Here is a 14,244-nt window from a genome sequence, read left to right as displayed (position 1 = left end):
ATTAGCTTTCATTTCAACTATAAATATACAAATTAAAATAATGTGTCTTTTGAGATAATGAAATTTGATGTTGAATCGTCAATTTGTCGATGGTGAGGAAGAAATGGGCTGAGGCATAGGTTGCGGCAGCCGTAGATTGTAGAAGAAATGGGCTGAGGCATAGGTTGCGACAACCGTAGATTGTAGAAGAAATGAACGAATGAGTGAAGAAGAAGATTGACAATGTCTTTATACATGGTCACAATTTCTTTTATTTATTTAATTTGTAACTATTTTAGGTTTGTGCTTAGGGTTATAAGTTTCGGCTTGGTCTTGGATATAATTTTCATGCACAATTATTGAAGCAATATATTTTTTTTTATCAAAACATTAGAGAGGATGTGTGACTGTTTGAAAATTTAAATTGATATTTATATGGTTGATGGTACTTGTGATTCTTTCATATTAATATTAATGATTATTGTTGTGTAGTAGTATTAATTTTTTTATTTTTATCTGAGTGTTTAGGTTGTCCATTAATACTAATATAGAACTGTGATTGTTATTGTGTTAAGAGATAAGAAAGTGGTTATTAGAAGCTTTGATTAATTTTACAAATAATGCAACTTTATATACTTAAATATGTGTATAGGTTTGGTAGATTTTTAAAGTTGTTTAATTTTATGTTTTGGATTATATATTTAAATTGTATTTACATATTTATTATTTTTAAATTTTATTCAATTTTAAGTAATTAGTTCAAATTATAAAATTATTATTTTTGTTTGGGATTATAATGTGTCATTATAAATATTTAAATGAAATTATAATGTGTAAGGTTTTTATTGTTGTTATAATAAATTAATAAGTTTCGGCTTAGGGTTATAAGTTTCGGCTTGGTCTTGGATATAATTTTCATGCACAATTATTGAAGCAATATATCTTTTTTTTACCAAAACATTAGAGAGGATGTGTGACTGTTTGAAAATTTAAATTGATATTTATATGGTTGATGGTACTTGTAATTCTTTCATATTAATATTAATGATTATTGTTGTGTAGTAGTATTAATTTTTTTATTTTTATCCGAGTGTTTAGGTTGTCCATTAATACTAATATAGAACTGTGATTGTTATTGTGTTAAGAGATAAGAAAGTGGTTATTAGAAGCTTTGATTAATTTTACAAATAATGCAACTTTATATACTTAAATATGTGTATAGGTTTGGTAGATTTTTAAAGTTGTTTAATTTTATGTTTTGGATTATATATTTAAATTGTATTTACATATCTATTATTTTTAAATTTTATTCAATTTTAAGTAATTAGTCCAAATTATAAATTTATTATTTTTGTTTGGGATTATAATGTGTCATTATAAATATTTAAATGAAATTACAATGTGTAAGGTTTTTATTGTTGTTATAATAAATTAATAATTTACGGGAGTGGAAGTGGAAAAGTTATAGACAATGTTAAGAGTTTCAAGAGACATAACAGTTATGATCAATTATTTTATTAAGCAAATAATTTGTTGATCCAAAACTAATTACAGTAATAAAACGTATGCCAACAAAAATGCCATTGTGGAGTATAAGGAGATTGCGGGGTATTTAGGAAATGCCATTTTAAATTTAAATATTATAATTTAGATCAAACTGATTATGTTAATTAATTTACACTACATCATCTTATCCGGCAATTTGTATAGACTATAAATATAAATATTGTCAATGCCCCTGTTACTAGAATATTTAATCTATTAAATTACGAAATGTATGATACGTACTAGAAAAACCAGTTTAAATTATACAGGAAAAGAAACGGTTGCATTTATAGAAGGAATGAAATGAGCGTTTTTGGCCTTTGACTTTCTATCTCTCCTGACCTCTATCACTATAATTTAATGATTTATGATGTTTTAATTTTATGACTTTTCACATCTTTATTTTATCTATATAAAAAGAATAGAATTGTAGGCCGATTACATACCAAACCTTTCTCCCTCTCTTTCTTATGCCCTATACATTTTAAGAGCACTGTATTACTCAAGCTCTATCAAGTTCGTTAGTGCTTAAAAGTTTTGAGATGCTTTTACACACTCGGAGGAAGTCGTCTACGTGAACAACGCGTTTATCCGAGAGCATTAGTCGTTACACGAGTATCATGGAAAGATGGTTTTCCACAACTAGACTTATAGTTTGAATTTTTGGTATTTTTATTTTATAGATTATTTTGATGATATATATTCGAGGTCTCGTCACAAAATTGTTGCTAATGGTTATGGAAAGGTCAAATAAAGGTATTTCCTATTAATTATTGTTTTAGTGTTTAGACCAATAGTAATAATAATTGGTTTCTTGATTTGTTCATTTACTAATTGGTTTCTTGATTGTTCATTATTTTTTGTCATCGGTAATTCGTCCATCACTCAATTCAATTTTATATTTTGGTTAGCATGTTATCAAGTATCATATTATTTTTGTTGTTGACGATGATGTTGATCTTTAGGTATGTTTTAATATATATTTATGGATTATTTTGATTACATATATTCAGAATTTATCCCATAATCGTGGTTAATGATAAAATGAAGTTACTTATTGATTATTTTTTGCTATTTAGACCAATAGTAGTAATAATTGGTCTTATAAACAAAATCTCCAAATAGATTTACAAGTGTAATGAAATAAAGATTCAATTTTTCCCTACTTTAATTACAATCTATCATTATAAACATGCATACAAAATTCTCAAGAATATTAACAAGGCAGGATCTTCCTTTGATTTGAATAAATTTTTAAAATACTAAAAAATAATATTTTTTTAATGTGAATACTAAAATTTAACATATATCAAAATCATATTTTGAGTTTAAATGTCCCACCATTGTTATAATTGAATTCACTAATTTAATCCAATTTGTTGTGAAATATAAAAAATCAAAAATATTCTATACAATATTTATATTAAACATAATTTTCTTTATTAATAAATTTATTGAATGAGTTTAAACAAATGATATTTTAACTTGGTTTTGCACATGTCAATCATGCCCCATTGCATATATATGTCAATAATTTTTTGTTTTCTTTCATTAAACAATAAAGTATATATCGAATACATATCTAAAACCCAAAAATAGAATAAGTGATCAACAAAGTAAAACTGAACTGGGGCGGAGGAGAATTTTATTAATATTTGGCTCATTTGTTGGTCATGATGAATATATTTTAAAGTTAAGGGTTTAGGATTTAGGTTTCAAAGTTTGGGTTTTTAGTGTATAGGGTCACTATATTGCAATGAAATGAATCTCGACTAGGAAGTGTCTCACCAGTGCAATATTAAATTATTGCAAAGTAAACTTGCTCCTGCAGTTATAACTCAACAGTTAATTCGTATTTTCACATAATTAAAATGCTTTTTAATTTTAAGTCTGATATTTAAATGTCAAGACTGTTTATTAAAATGTCAACACAAATATGTGTCGAAATTTTAATGTGATTGTATTGACATTTTTAAGAACAGTTAGCATTTAAACACACTCTTGTGGCTATGTGAGGTTAATGTGATTGAAAAAGTATAATCCAAAATAAGAGGATGTCGAATATTTTTTTGTTTATACATAATAAAATAAATACAGAGAAATTAAAATGACCGGTGTATCGCACGGGCGTGATACTAGTGTGCTTAATATTCATGAATTTGGGCACGAAAATTATTTGTGGATGCACCACACCCTTAGTCCTTAGTGCATAACTAAAACATAATCTCATTCCTTGATTAAAATACGAAAAATTATTATCCAATTTAATGCCTATTACTATATGTTCATAATATAATCATCATTTTATGGTAGTCATCAATTTCAATTTTGACTGGATAAGTTATATTGATATTTATTTTTTTTAAATAAACAACATTTTCAATTTGACTAGAAGTGAATATATAGAATATCCTATTTTATATTACAATATAAATCTACAATATAGAATGCTGTAAATAAAAAATGTTTCGAAAAAAAAACATGTTTCACCATAAAATAGAAAATGTAAAAGAAAAATAAATGGAAAATGTAGAAGAAAAATAACAAGAAGTCTGTTTGTCACCTTATTTTCTTTTACTTCAGCGGAACATCAGAAACTGTGTCTTCATTAATAGAGCAAGATTTCTTCACAAATCTACCATCAGAAATCACCACTAACATCCGCTCACGTCTCCCTCTTCGAAGCGCTGCAATCAGCAAGTGCGTTTGCAAACCATGGCTCAATCTGCTCGAGTCCAAATCAAAACCCCACCCGCCCTAGCTCGCGTGACGTCGAATAATTGGTCGTCACATTGCATTATTTTCGAAATTGAAGACGAAGAAGAAGCCGATCTGGAGATCCATGACCTTCACTACAATCGGCTCACTGATTCCAAAACATATCACGGATCATCAATAGCAGGTGTCGTTGCTAATGGATCGCTTCTTCTATTGGTTTTTGTAACCACATACTCAAATCCTACATGTTGTCTTCACATATGCAATCCGATCACTCGTAAATATGTCTACTTCGACTTGCCTGAGGCATACACGTTATTTGAGTTTTGGATTTGGTTTGAGCAAAATAAGCGGGCAGTATAAGGTGGTCTGTATCAATACTTTCTCCGGATCCCATCATGTATACACCCTCGGATCAAGAATGTGGAGGTGCCTTGAAGATGGCGCTCCTTCTGGTTTCAATCTCCCTTCTATTACGGCTCAATCTGCATTAAATGGCAACCCTCATTGGACCTTACGTGATCCGAAGCAAAAAATGTGGATTTGTGGTTTTGATGTTGAAACGGAATGGTTTAGCATCTTCTCTACTCATCCTCCTCCTATATATGGACGTCTAAACGGGAAGTTGGCTACTTTGAGGGACTGTCTCTGTTATTCATACACATGGGACGATGAAGGAATACCAAGTCGAGGAATTTTGGACCATAGAGTACAAATTGAGTACTACTCGTTTTGGTTTTGAAAAAACTAGTAAAATTCTTTATGTTTTTCCTATCAAAAATTTCAAAAATGGTGACATTTTGATGTTGCTAAACAGCAACCAGCCATCTACTACTCTAAAGGTTGATATGTTTAAGGATGCATCTAAAAAGTGTACCTTCGCCATGATTTTCACTCCTACCCTTTTATAATTCGAGAGTTTAGGGATCAAGAATGTGTTGTCGTTCTAGTTTATAAAATTAGTCTACATTTGTGAGTTCATGTTTATACGAGTTGTGGTCATATCTAAGGTTTCATTGTTTGTAGTGTTCAGATTTGGCCGTATCGTGTAGACCAGACACTAGCTAGCATATATATTTTGGGATATCGGCTATAATCTCGTTCTAGTTCATAATGTAGTCTACATTTGTGTTTTGTATTATTATTTGGTTGTATTTGTGTCGAATTTATGGTGTGGTGTTCGGGTTTGGCCTTATATCTAACATTCATGGATATGTTTATGCTTTCATAATGTTAATCTGCATTTTGTCGGTATTGAATCGTGTCAACCCGAATTAAATTGTACTGTTATCATGTCTGTGTTTGTATGAGACGTATTAATATTGTTTTTCCGATTGTTAACGATTTTGAACCAAAATTACCAATTCACAATTTGTGACCAATGGCACCCGAACCGTATCACATAAAACAGGCCAGGCCCGATAGCCCATTTTTATGACATTTCACTCCACCCATCACTTGTGCTTGTGTTTTGGAAGAATTTCACCGTTTAATTTGTGGGTTTTGCTCAAGAATTCAAGGAGGAACACATATTTTTGAAATTTCATCTTTCTAAGCAACAAAGGTATGTTTTTTCCCTCTAATCTTCATTCTCCATGGATATATTGTTGTATTATGTGATGGGTATGAAGTTTGTTGCACCTATGAGTTGCTTTGTTGATAGTCTTTTGCTTGGATTGTAGAATTGTTATGAGCTTTGGTGTTTATTGATGAATTTTATTTGTGGTGAAGCTTTTGACTATGAATTGTTGAGTTTTGGAATTACATTGTTAATTGCTTGGAGTTGATGCTTGATGTTGGGTATGAAACTTGTTGTTGCTCTTTGCTTGCTAATATGAGAGTGTTGGATTTGTTGATTGAGTGTTTACTACACAGTGGGGGTGAAATTGATGATTTGGTTAAGTTGTGTAATATGGGTTTTAGAAATCGAGTCTATCTTTCTAAAATCTAACTAGCTTGTTTGCCCTATATGCTTTGCTTGGCGATGGTGCTTTTGATCTTAGGATTTGAGTCTATCTTCCTAATTTCTATAAATCCTTGATTGTGGACTTAAGTTTGGAGGAGTTCAAAAGCCTTATTGATTTATATGTTGTGAAGAACGAACTTGTACTAATATTCCTCATTTTAGGTACAAATTCACATGGCCCCACACACCCTCAAACCTTAAAAGGTTGGTGTCATCCTTCGAAAATGAGAGTCAAAGAAATGGGACGTCTTAGCCGCGTTGGACAGCTTACCTTCAAGGTATCCCAACCGGGGCACGCTTAACGGCCTCGGTATCAAGCAATTGTGGGACCTCCTCGCTGAGTCAGGGCATCTCACGTACCTTTTCACGCAGAAGTTCGGGTCATACAAGGCCCTCACAGTAGAGTTCTTCACCACACTCAATGTGGAGACCTCAGGGGAAAAAATAGAGTCGATGTCTTTCCGATTCTTGAATGAAGAACACAACCTCACCGTTGCAGAGTTCAATGAGCTCTTCCAGTTGATGGGAGAAGGTGAAGAAGGACTTATTGATGACCCTCGGCCTGCAGACTACAATCGAGGTGAATTTTGGAGAATGATCAGTAACGAGGAGGCTTTCAATCCATCTAGAGCCAAAATTAACTCGATTAGAAACCCGGTCTTGAGGTATATGGCGAAGGCCCTGGTGTATAATCCCAGTGAGATTTGAGCCATATTTCTTTCATGTGTGATTTGATTGGGTACTTGTTTTTGTTTCTAGAACTTGCTCTTCGCCAAGTCGAGTCTATATAGTGGATGTGAATTTAAGGAATGAAGTTAGGCATTCTTTGATTACTCTCATACACTTGAAAAACCTCTAGTTAGCCTTCATAGCCAAAAATGTGTTTGATTGTTGGAAAGCAATGTTTTAAATCACTCTCTAAAGTGAAAACCTATAAGGAAGGGAAGCACATTGTCATAAGTGTTTAAGGAAGGGGCGTAAAAAAATTGAAAATGATGTATAAGCTGAACGAAGTCAAGAAGAACAAATGTAAATAAATAAAAAGTGTGATGGGATATGAATAAGTGGGTCTTGGAAGTTAGGAGGAAGCTTGATGAAATCTAGCTTATTTGAATGGTTATTGTGGAGATGTGTGCTTCAATTATATTCTTCAGTCACTATAGCCTAAATATTCCCTACCATTCAAAGAGCCTACATTACAACCCGAATAAAGACCTTTCTGATCTTAGGTTCACTTTCACATCCGAGCAGAGGAGACGTTTGACGTTGAGCAAGCCTATAGTGAGCATTACATGTTACTTGATTTGAGTGCTTATATTACCTCTTTATACACTTGAGTGAGAGGGAAGATGAAAAAGGGAGAAAATCACACTCCCTAAACCTTGTGAGAGCATTGACACCAAGCGATATATGAGACAATAGCTCCAATTAATGTTTGAATGATTTTTGTATGTTTCCTCCATTCGGACTTGTTTTGAAAATTTTCTGAAGTAATATATCAATCCCATCTCTATGCACGAGTTTGTTCTTCATGATTTCTTATTCTTATTTGAGGAAAAACAAGAGTTTAAGTTTGGGGGAGTTGACAAAATGGTCAAAATGGTTATTTCCAGCCAATTACTATATGTTTTGGAGTTCACGTGTTTGTTGAGTGTTTTAGGCAAAATAGGTGAAATGTGGACTAAAAAGAGCTCCACCCGGCCGGGTGAATATTCTGTGAATAATTCCACCCGGTGGGGTACCATCACAAAGCCTCGAAGAAACCAGAAAGTGCCGAAAAAGAGAGACCCGACCAGGTGAATTTCTTGTGTTATAATTCCACCCGGCTGGGTGGTCTGCTAAAGCCTGGCGTATTCCAGAAACTTATACCCGGCCGGGTGATTTTCCGGTGGATTAATTCCACCCGGCCTGGTCCGCCGCTTGGCATTTTTCTGAGTGCAAACACGATTTTTTAGAAGAGGGGAATAAGAAGAAAGATTTAGGTTAACTCTTGGCATTCCATACCAGCCGCCAAAAACACGCCCTCTCTCTCTGAAGAACTCTTGGAAGAAGATTGAAAATTCAAGCTTCAATTCCTCCACCAATTGTAATTCATGTCATGTTTTCTATTGATTTTCTAGTGAGTAGAGTGAATTAGTGGATGTCAAAATTACTTGCTAAAAATAATAAAAGTGAAATGAGATCTTTATTGACGCGAAAAAAATGAACCTTTAAAAAAGATGAACATTTAATGGCAAACGTGTATAATAAAACTTTTCATTTATTTTATTATACCTATATATATATATATATATATATAGGGGAGCCTTATTCTCCTTTTCACATCTTAGATCTTTTTTCCTTCTTAATATTACGCGTTAGATCTAAGGCATCAATGGACCAGATTGATTCTATAAAACTGGTTCCGTGTTGCATTATAGAAGGTGGTTGTGTGCATTACAGGGTTATTATTGTCATTTGACGGAAAAGGAACTGCCACATTTTGGTATCTACGAATAATGCACCACATGGTTACGAGTAATGCATATAATTGACTATATAATGCACAATATGTGAACTGTAATGCATACGAATAAGATGTACCATGTTATGATGTTTGACACACGTTTCTTGTTTCCCCTAAGGGTTTAATAAGCTTAGGGGCTAGGGTATAGTACGTAGACACGTATGTAATCTTCACATGGTCACGAGTAATGGATATAATTGACTATATAATGCATAATTTGTGAACTGCAATGCATACAAACAAGATGTGCTGTGTTATGGTGTTTGACACACGTTTCTTGTTTCCCCTAAGGGTTTAATAAGCTTAGGGGCTAGGGTATAGTACGTACGCATTTATAACAAATTATAAAACGATACGAATAATTCACCAAATTGTCACGAGTAATGGATGTTATGAACTATATAATGCACAATATGTGAACTGCAATGCATACGAATACGGTGTACCATGTTATGATGTTTGACACACGTTTCTTGTTTCCCCTAAGGGTTTAATAAGCTTAGGGGCTAGGGTATAGTACGTAGACATTACTAACAAATTGTTGTTATTGGAATATACATATGTGCATTATTTGGTTTAGGTAGTGCATTATGTAGCTGTTAATTGTCATTATCTGAGTATGTTATGCATTATTAGAGGTATTGTGTATATGGGTTAATCATCGCAGTGAAGATTACATACGTCCATTTAGTAATGTGTACGTACTATACCCTAGCCCCTAAGCTTATTAAACCCTTAGGGGAAACAAGAAACGTGTGTCAAACATAATAACACAGCACATCTTGTTCGTGTGCATTGTAATTCAAAAATTGTGCATTATATAGTCAATTATATGCATTACTCGTTACCATGTGGTGCATTATTCGTAGCGGTTTACACTTTGTTATTTATGCGTACGTACTATACCCTAGCCCCTAAGCTTATTAAACCCTTAGGGGAAACAAAACACATGTGTCAAACATCATAACACAGCACATCTTGTTCGTATGCATTGTAGTTCACAAATTGTGCATTATATAGTCAATTATATCCATTACTCGTTACCATGTGAAGATTACATACGTGTCTACGTACTATACCCTAGCCCTAAGCTTATTAAACCCTTAGGGGAAACAAGAAACATGTGTCAAACATCATAACATGGTACATCTTATTCGTATGCATTGCAGTTCACATATTGTGCATTATATAGTTAATAACATACATTACTCGTGACAAGTTGGTGAATTATTCGTATCGTTATATAATTTGTTATTAATGCGTACGTACTATCCCCTAGCCCCTAAGCTTATTAAACCCTTAGGGGAAACAAGAAACGTGTGTCAAAACATCATAACACAACACATCTTGTTCGTATGCATTGCAGTTCACAAATTGTGCATTATATAGGTAATTATATGCATTATTCGTTTCCATGTGGTGCATTATTCGTAGCGGTTTCCAGCCATTATTATATTACTATTGTACCCTCATAATGCACAAAATAGGACAAATAATGCAACACGGGATTAATTACCCAAAGTTGATCTTGACCGTCCATTTTTCTAATCTAATGGCTGATATTAAGAAGGAAAAAGAAGGAAAAGAAAATGAATACATCCCTATATATATATATATATATATATATATATATATATATATATATATATATATATATATTAGGATGCTACAACCAAGCTATATATTGCATAATATTTATATTAGTGTACTTTGCTACTGGATTAGAACTTCAGCGGTCATAATCTTACGAATTTTTAAAATAAATGTGTTCTTTTTTTATCTTTCTCGTACCCGTTGCTATAAGAAATATATCATTACACGATCAAAAAGGATGACGCATCGAAATTTCTTAGGGTGATTCATTTTTGTTGATTTTTTCCTGCAAAATATCATTAGAAAAGAAGAAACAACTCTATTAGACGACACTTCAAAAGTTAAGGCAATTTCTTGCTCAGTTCTACGTTAATTGAGTCAATTTTATATTTTAGAAAGTTTCAACATAATTGAATTATTTTTATTTTTGGCAAAAAGTAATCCTCTCACTTTATACTCACCTAATCTCTTTACTTTATATCCCATCTAATTAATACACTATTCTTAAACTCCATGCCAAAAAAAAATGTCTCTATTAACGTTTAAATTTAGCGCTCGGTAAACATATTTTCTTTTGAAGTACTTGGGCATGGTGATGCCTTAGAAATGAAGTACTTGGGCATGGTGATGCCTTACAAATGATATCTAGAGGGCTCGAACTCGACACCTCAAACAATAATGTATAAGCTTCATGCAGCTAGGACAAAGGCTCTAGACGGATGGAGGAAATAATACTTAGTATAGTTATTATTGCTATATGGTATAAAATAATAAAAATAATATTTGTTATATGATATCAAATTTAAATGTAGGCTAAGCATAAAAGTAATTACAAAAAACTAATTGTTTTTTTATTTTGTAGGCTAAACATAAAATGAAAATAAGAAAGAAAAGAAAAGAAGTTAGGAGGGAGCAAATGTTTTCCCGTGGCGCTAAGCTCTCGTGCTTTTATCTGTTTCTATATATATAAGAAGGTAAATCTTCAAATTGGGTACACTTGATTAATCAGAAACAGAAATTAATCTCCGATCGTAGCTAGAGCACTGTTTATTGAAGAAAGGATTTGAAGATGAGCAAGAGAAGGATGAACTTCGCTTCAAATTCAAGAGAAAGAAAGTTAGCGAGAAGAAACCCCAATCAACAAGAAGAAGAAGAAGCCCCAATTCCAGCGCAAGATTTGTTATTCGAAAAGAAGCTTACATTTTCAGACGCTACGGGCAGCCAGTTGACTATCACCGGAGCGTACAGAGAAACGTTGATGGCGTTTCTAACTGATGCAGAGACAAAAAAGGTGGAAGAAATAGGTGGTGGTCTGATGGTTCCGACGAGAGTTGCAAATGTTCGATATGAATTAGAATTAAAGAGAAATTCGACGACATATTTCAACAAATGGGGGCCGGTGGCGAGTGCTAACAAATTCAAGGTCGGGAATTCAGTTCAGGGTTTCGGGTACCGCGACGGCGCCGGTGAGTTCCGATTGAACCTCAGTGTTATCAGAAACCCCAATCAACAACAAGAAGAAGCCCCAATTCCAGAAAACCCTAATCAACATTTGTTATTCGAAAAGAAGCTTACAGCTACAGAGACAGCTAACGGGAGGTTGCTGATCACCGGAGCGCACAGAGCAACGGTGTTGGGGTTTCTAACGGTTGAAGAGAGACAAGATGCAGAAAAAGATGGTGTTGGTGTGAAGGTTCCGACGAGAGATGGAAATGGAAATGGAGCGAGATATGAATTGGAATTAAAGAGAAACAAGAAACTCAACAACGTGTATTTGATGGGATGGCAGGAGGTGGCGCGCGCTATAACTAGAATCCCTTATCAATTTCATTTCTTTCATACTCCTTTAATTTGTAGCAGAAATGTCATGTTACTATTTCCATTAATAGATGATGATCTGTTTCCCCCTATTTGGGCTTAATTTCTTGATGCTTTACTATCCATTTCAAGATCAAGAATAGTAAATAAACTCAAACCGCAACTCGGTTTTCTTTCAGAAATTAATTAATTAGGGACTTGCTATTTTGCTGTGTTCTCAATATTTTAGTTGGGGGCATGCATGGATATTTTACTTTTTTTTAGGTTTATATCAACACTTCTATTTTATCAAAATAGTCATTTTGAAGAGTTTTCGAGATGTTTTTCTTTTTTTTCTTGAATATTAAATTTTGCTCCCCCGTCCCGTAAAAATATGTGCAATGGGTATGCTACAAGAATTAACATAAAATTGGTAAAGTAAAAGAGAATGAAAGAATTGTATGGTAAAATAATGGATAATGAGACCTATATTATTAAATTAATATAATTTTCCAAAAATGAAATGCATATATATTTGGGGATGGACAAAAATGGAAAAAAATTTATGGGACGGATGAAGTATTAATTTTAGTAAGAGCGAAATATTTACTCAGCACTACCAAGAATTTGTAAAATACTACTCCCTCCGTTCCATAGTAGTGGAGGTATTTTTTTGGCACAGAGATTAAGAAAAATGTGTGTAATGTATTAATCCTATATAAAAAGATAATAAAGTAGGAGAGAAGAAAAAGTAGAGATGGTAAAATAATAGAAAAGAAAAAGTAAGTGAGAAGAAATGTGTTGATTTTTATCAAAAAGGAAAATGACTCCACTAATACGGAACATACCGAAATAGCTAAATGACTCCACTACTATGGAACGAAGGAAGTACTATTTATTAATCCAAAATATTTTTAGATATATATTACCCCGATTCAAATAAAGACTCATAAATCTTTATAGTGTTTATTTTTATTATATATATAGTGACCTATTACGATGTTACAATAATAGTATATATAATTTGCTATCGGATTAGAATTTCAATGGTCATGATGATCTTACAAATTTCAGAAAAAAAACTATTCGTTTTTCCATCTCTCTCTTACTTTCTGCTATAACAAATATAAGTAATTACAAGATCGAAAAAGATTTTGTAATGAAATTTCTTAGGGTGGTTCATTTGTGTTGTTTTTTTTTGGCAAAATATCATCGGAAAACAAGAAGAAACAAACGAACTTAAATAATCTGAGGAATAGTCATTACAAAAAGTAATTAGTATTTAAAATTTTGTAATAGGCTATACATAAAATGAAAATAAGGAAGAAAAAACCTTTTTTCCCCTTGCCCTCTTCCTCTTTTAATTTTTATCCCTATATATGTGAAAGTTAATCTTCAGATTCGCTATATTATAAAACATAATATGGAGATATGAAGTTTTATTAATGAGAAATGAGAGACACTTTCTGAGTGAGGTTCATAGTTTGTTCTTGGTGTGATTGTAGAGAACATTTTGTATGTGAGCTTGAGTGTTGTTGATCATCTCGATCGGTTGTAATTCTCATTTGTATCTTTGGTGTTAGCTGAATAAAGTTTGGATCACCTTCTCCGTGGACGTAGGCCTTTACGGCTGAACCACCTAAATTCCCTTGTTGATTGTTTTTTCTTGTTTTCGTTTATTGCAATTAGTGTTTGGGTATTCTGATAATCGGAGCAAGTTCCACAAATTGGCGCCATCCGGGGGGAATTGAGTGAATCTACCGATTGCAATGTTGACGGCCAAGTTCGATTTGGAGAAATTCACAGGGAAGAACGATTTTGGGTTGTGGAAACTCAAAATGAAGGCTGTCATGATGCAGCAAGGGCTATGGGATATCTTGAAAGGGGGAGATGCATCTGCCGCGGAAAAGGAAGATGACAAGGTCACTGCGAAGAACCAGGAGCTTCAAGATAAGGCTTGACTCTTATCTTGAGCCTAAACGACATAGTCTTGAGGGAAGTCTCTAAGGAGGAAACCGCCGCAGAGGTATGGGCTAAACTTGAGTCAATTTATCAGACCAAGTCTCTGGCCAACAGGCTCCATCTAAAGCAAAAGCTATTCACCTTCAAGATTTCAGAATCTAAGAGCATTCTTGAGCAA

This window comes from Salvia splendens, chromosome 19, assembly GCF_004379255.2.
Source record: "Salvia splendens isolate huo1 chromosome 19, SspV2, whole genome shotgun sequence".
Lineage (NCBI taxonomy): Eukaryota > Viridiplantae > Streptophyta > Magnoliopsida > Lamiales > Lamiaceae > Salvia > Salvia splendens.
The sequence above is the reverse complement of the archived record's forward strand: the minus strand, read 5'-3'. Positions refer to the sequence as shown.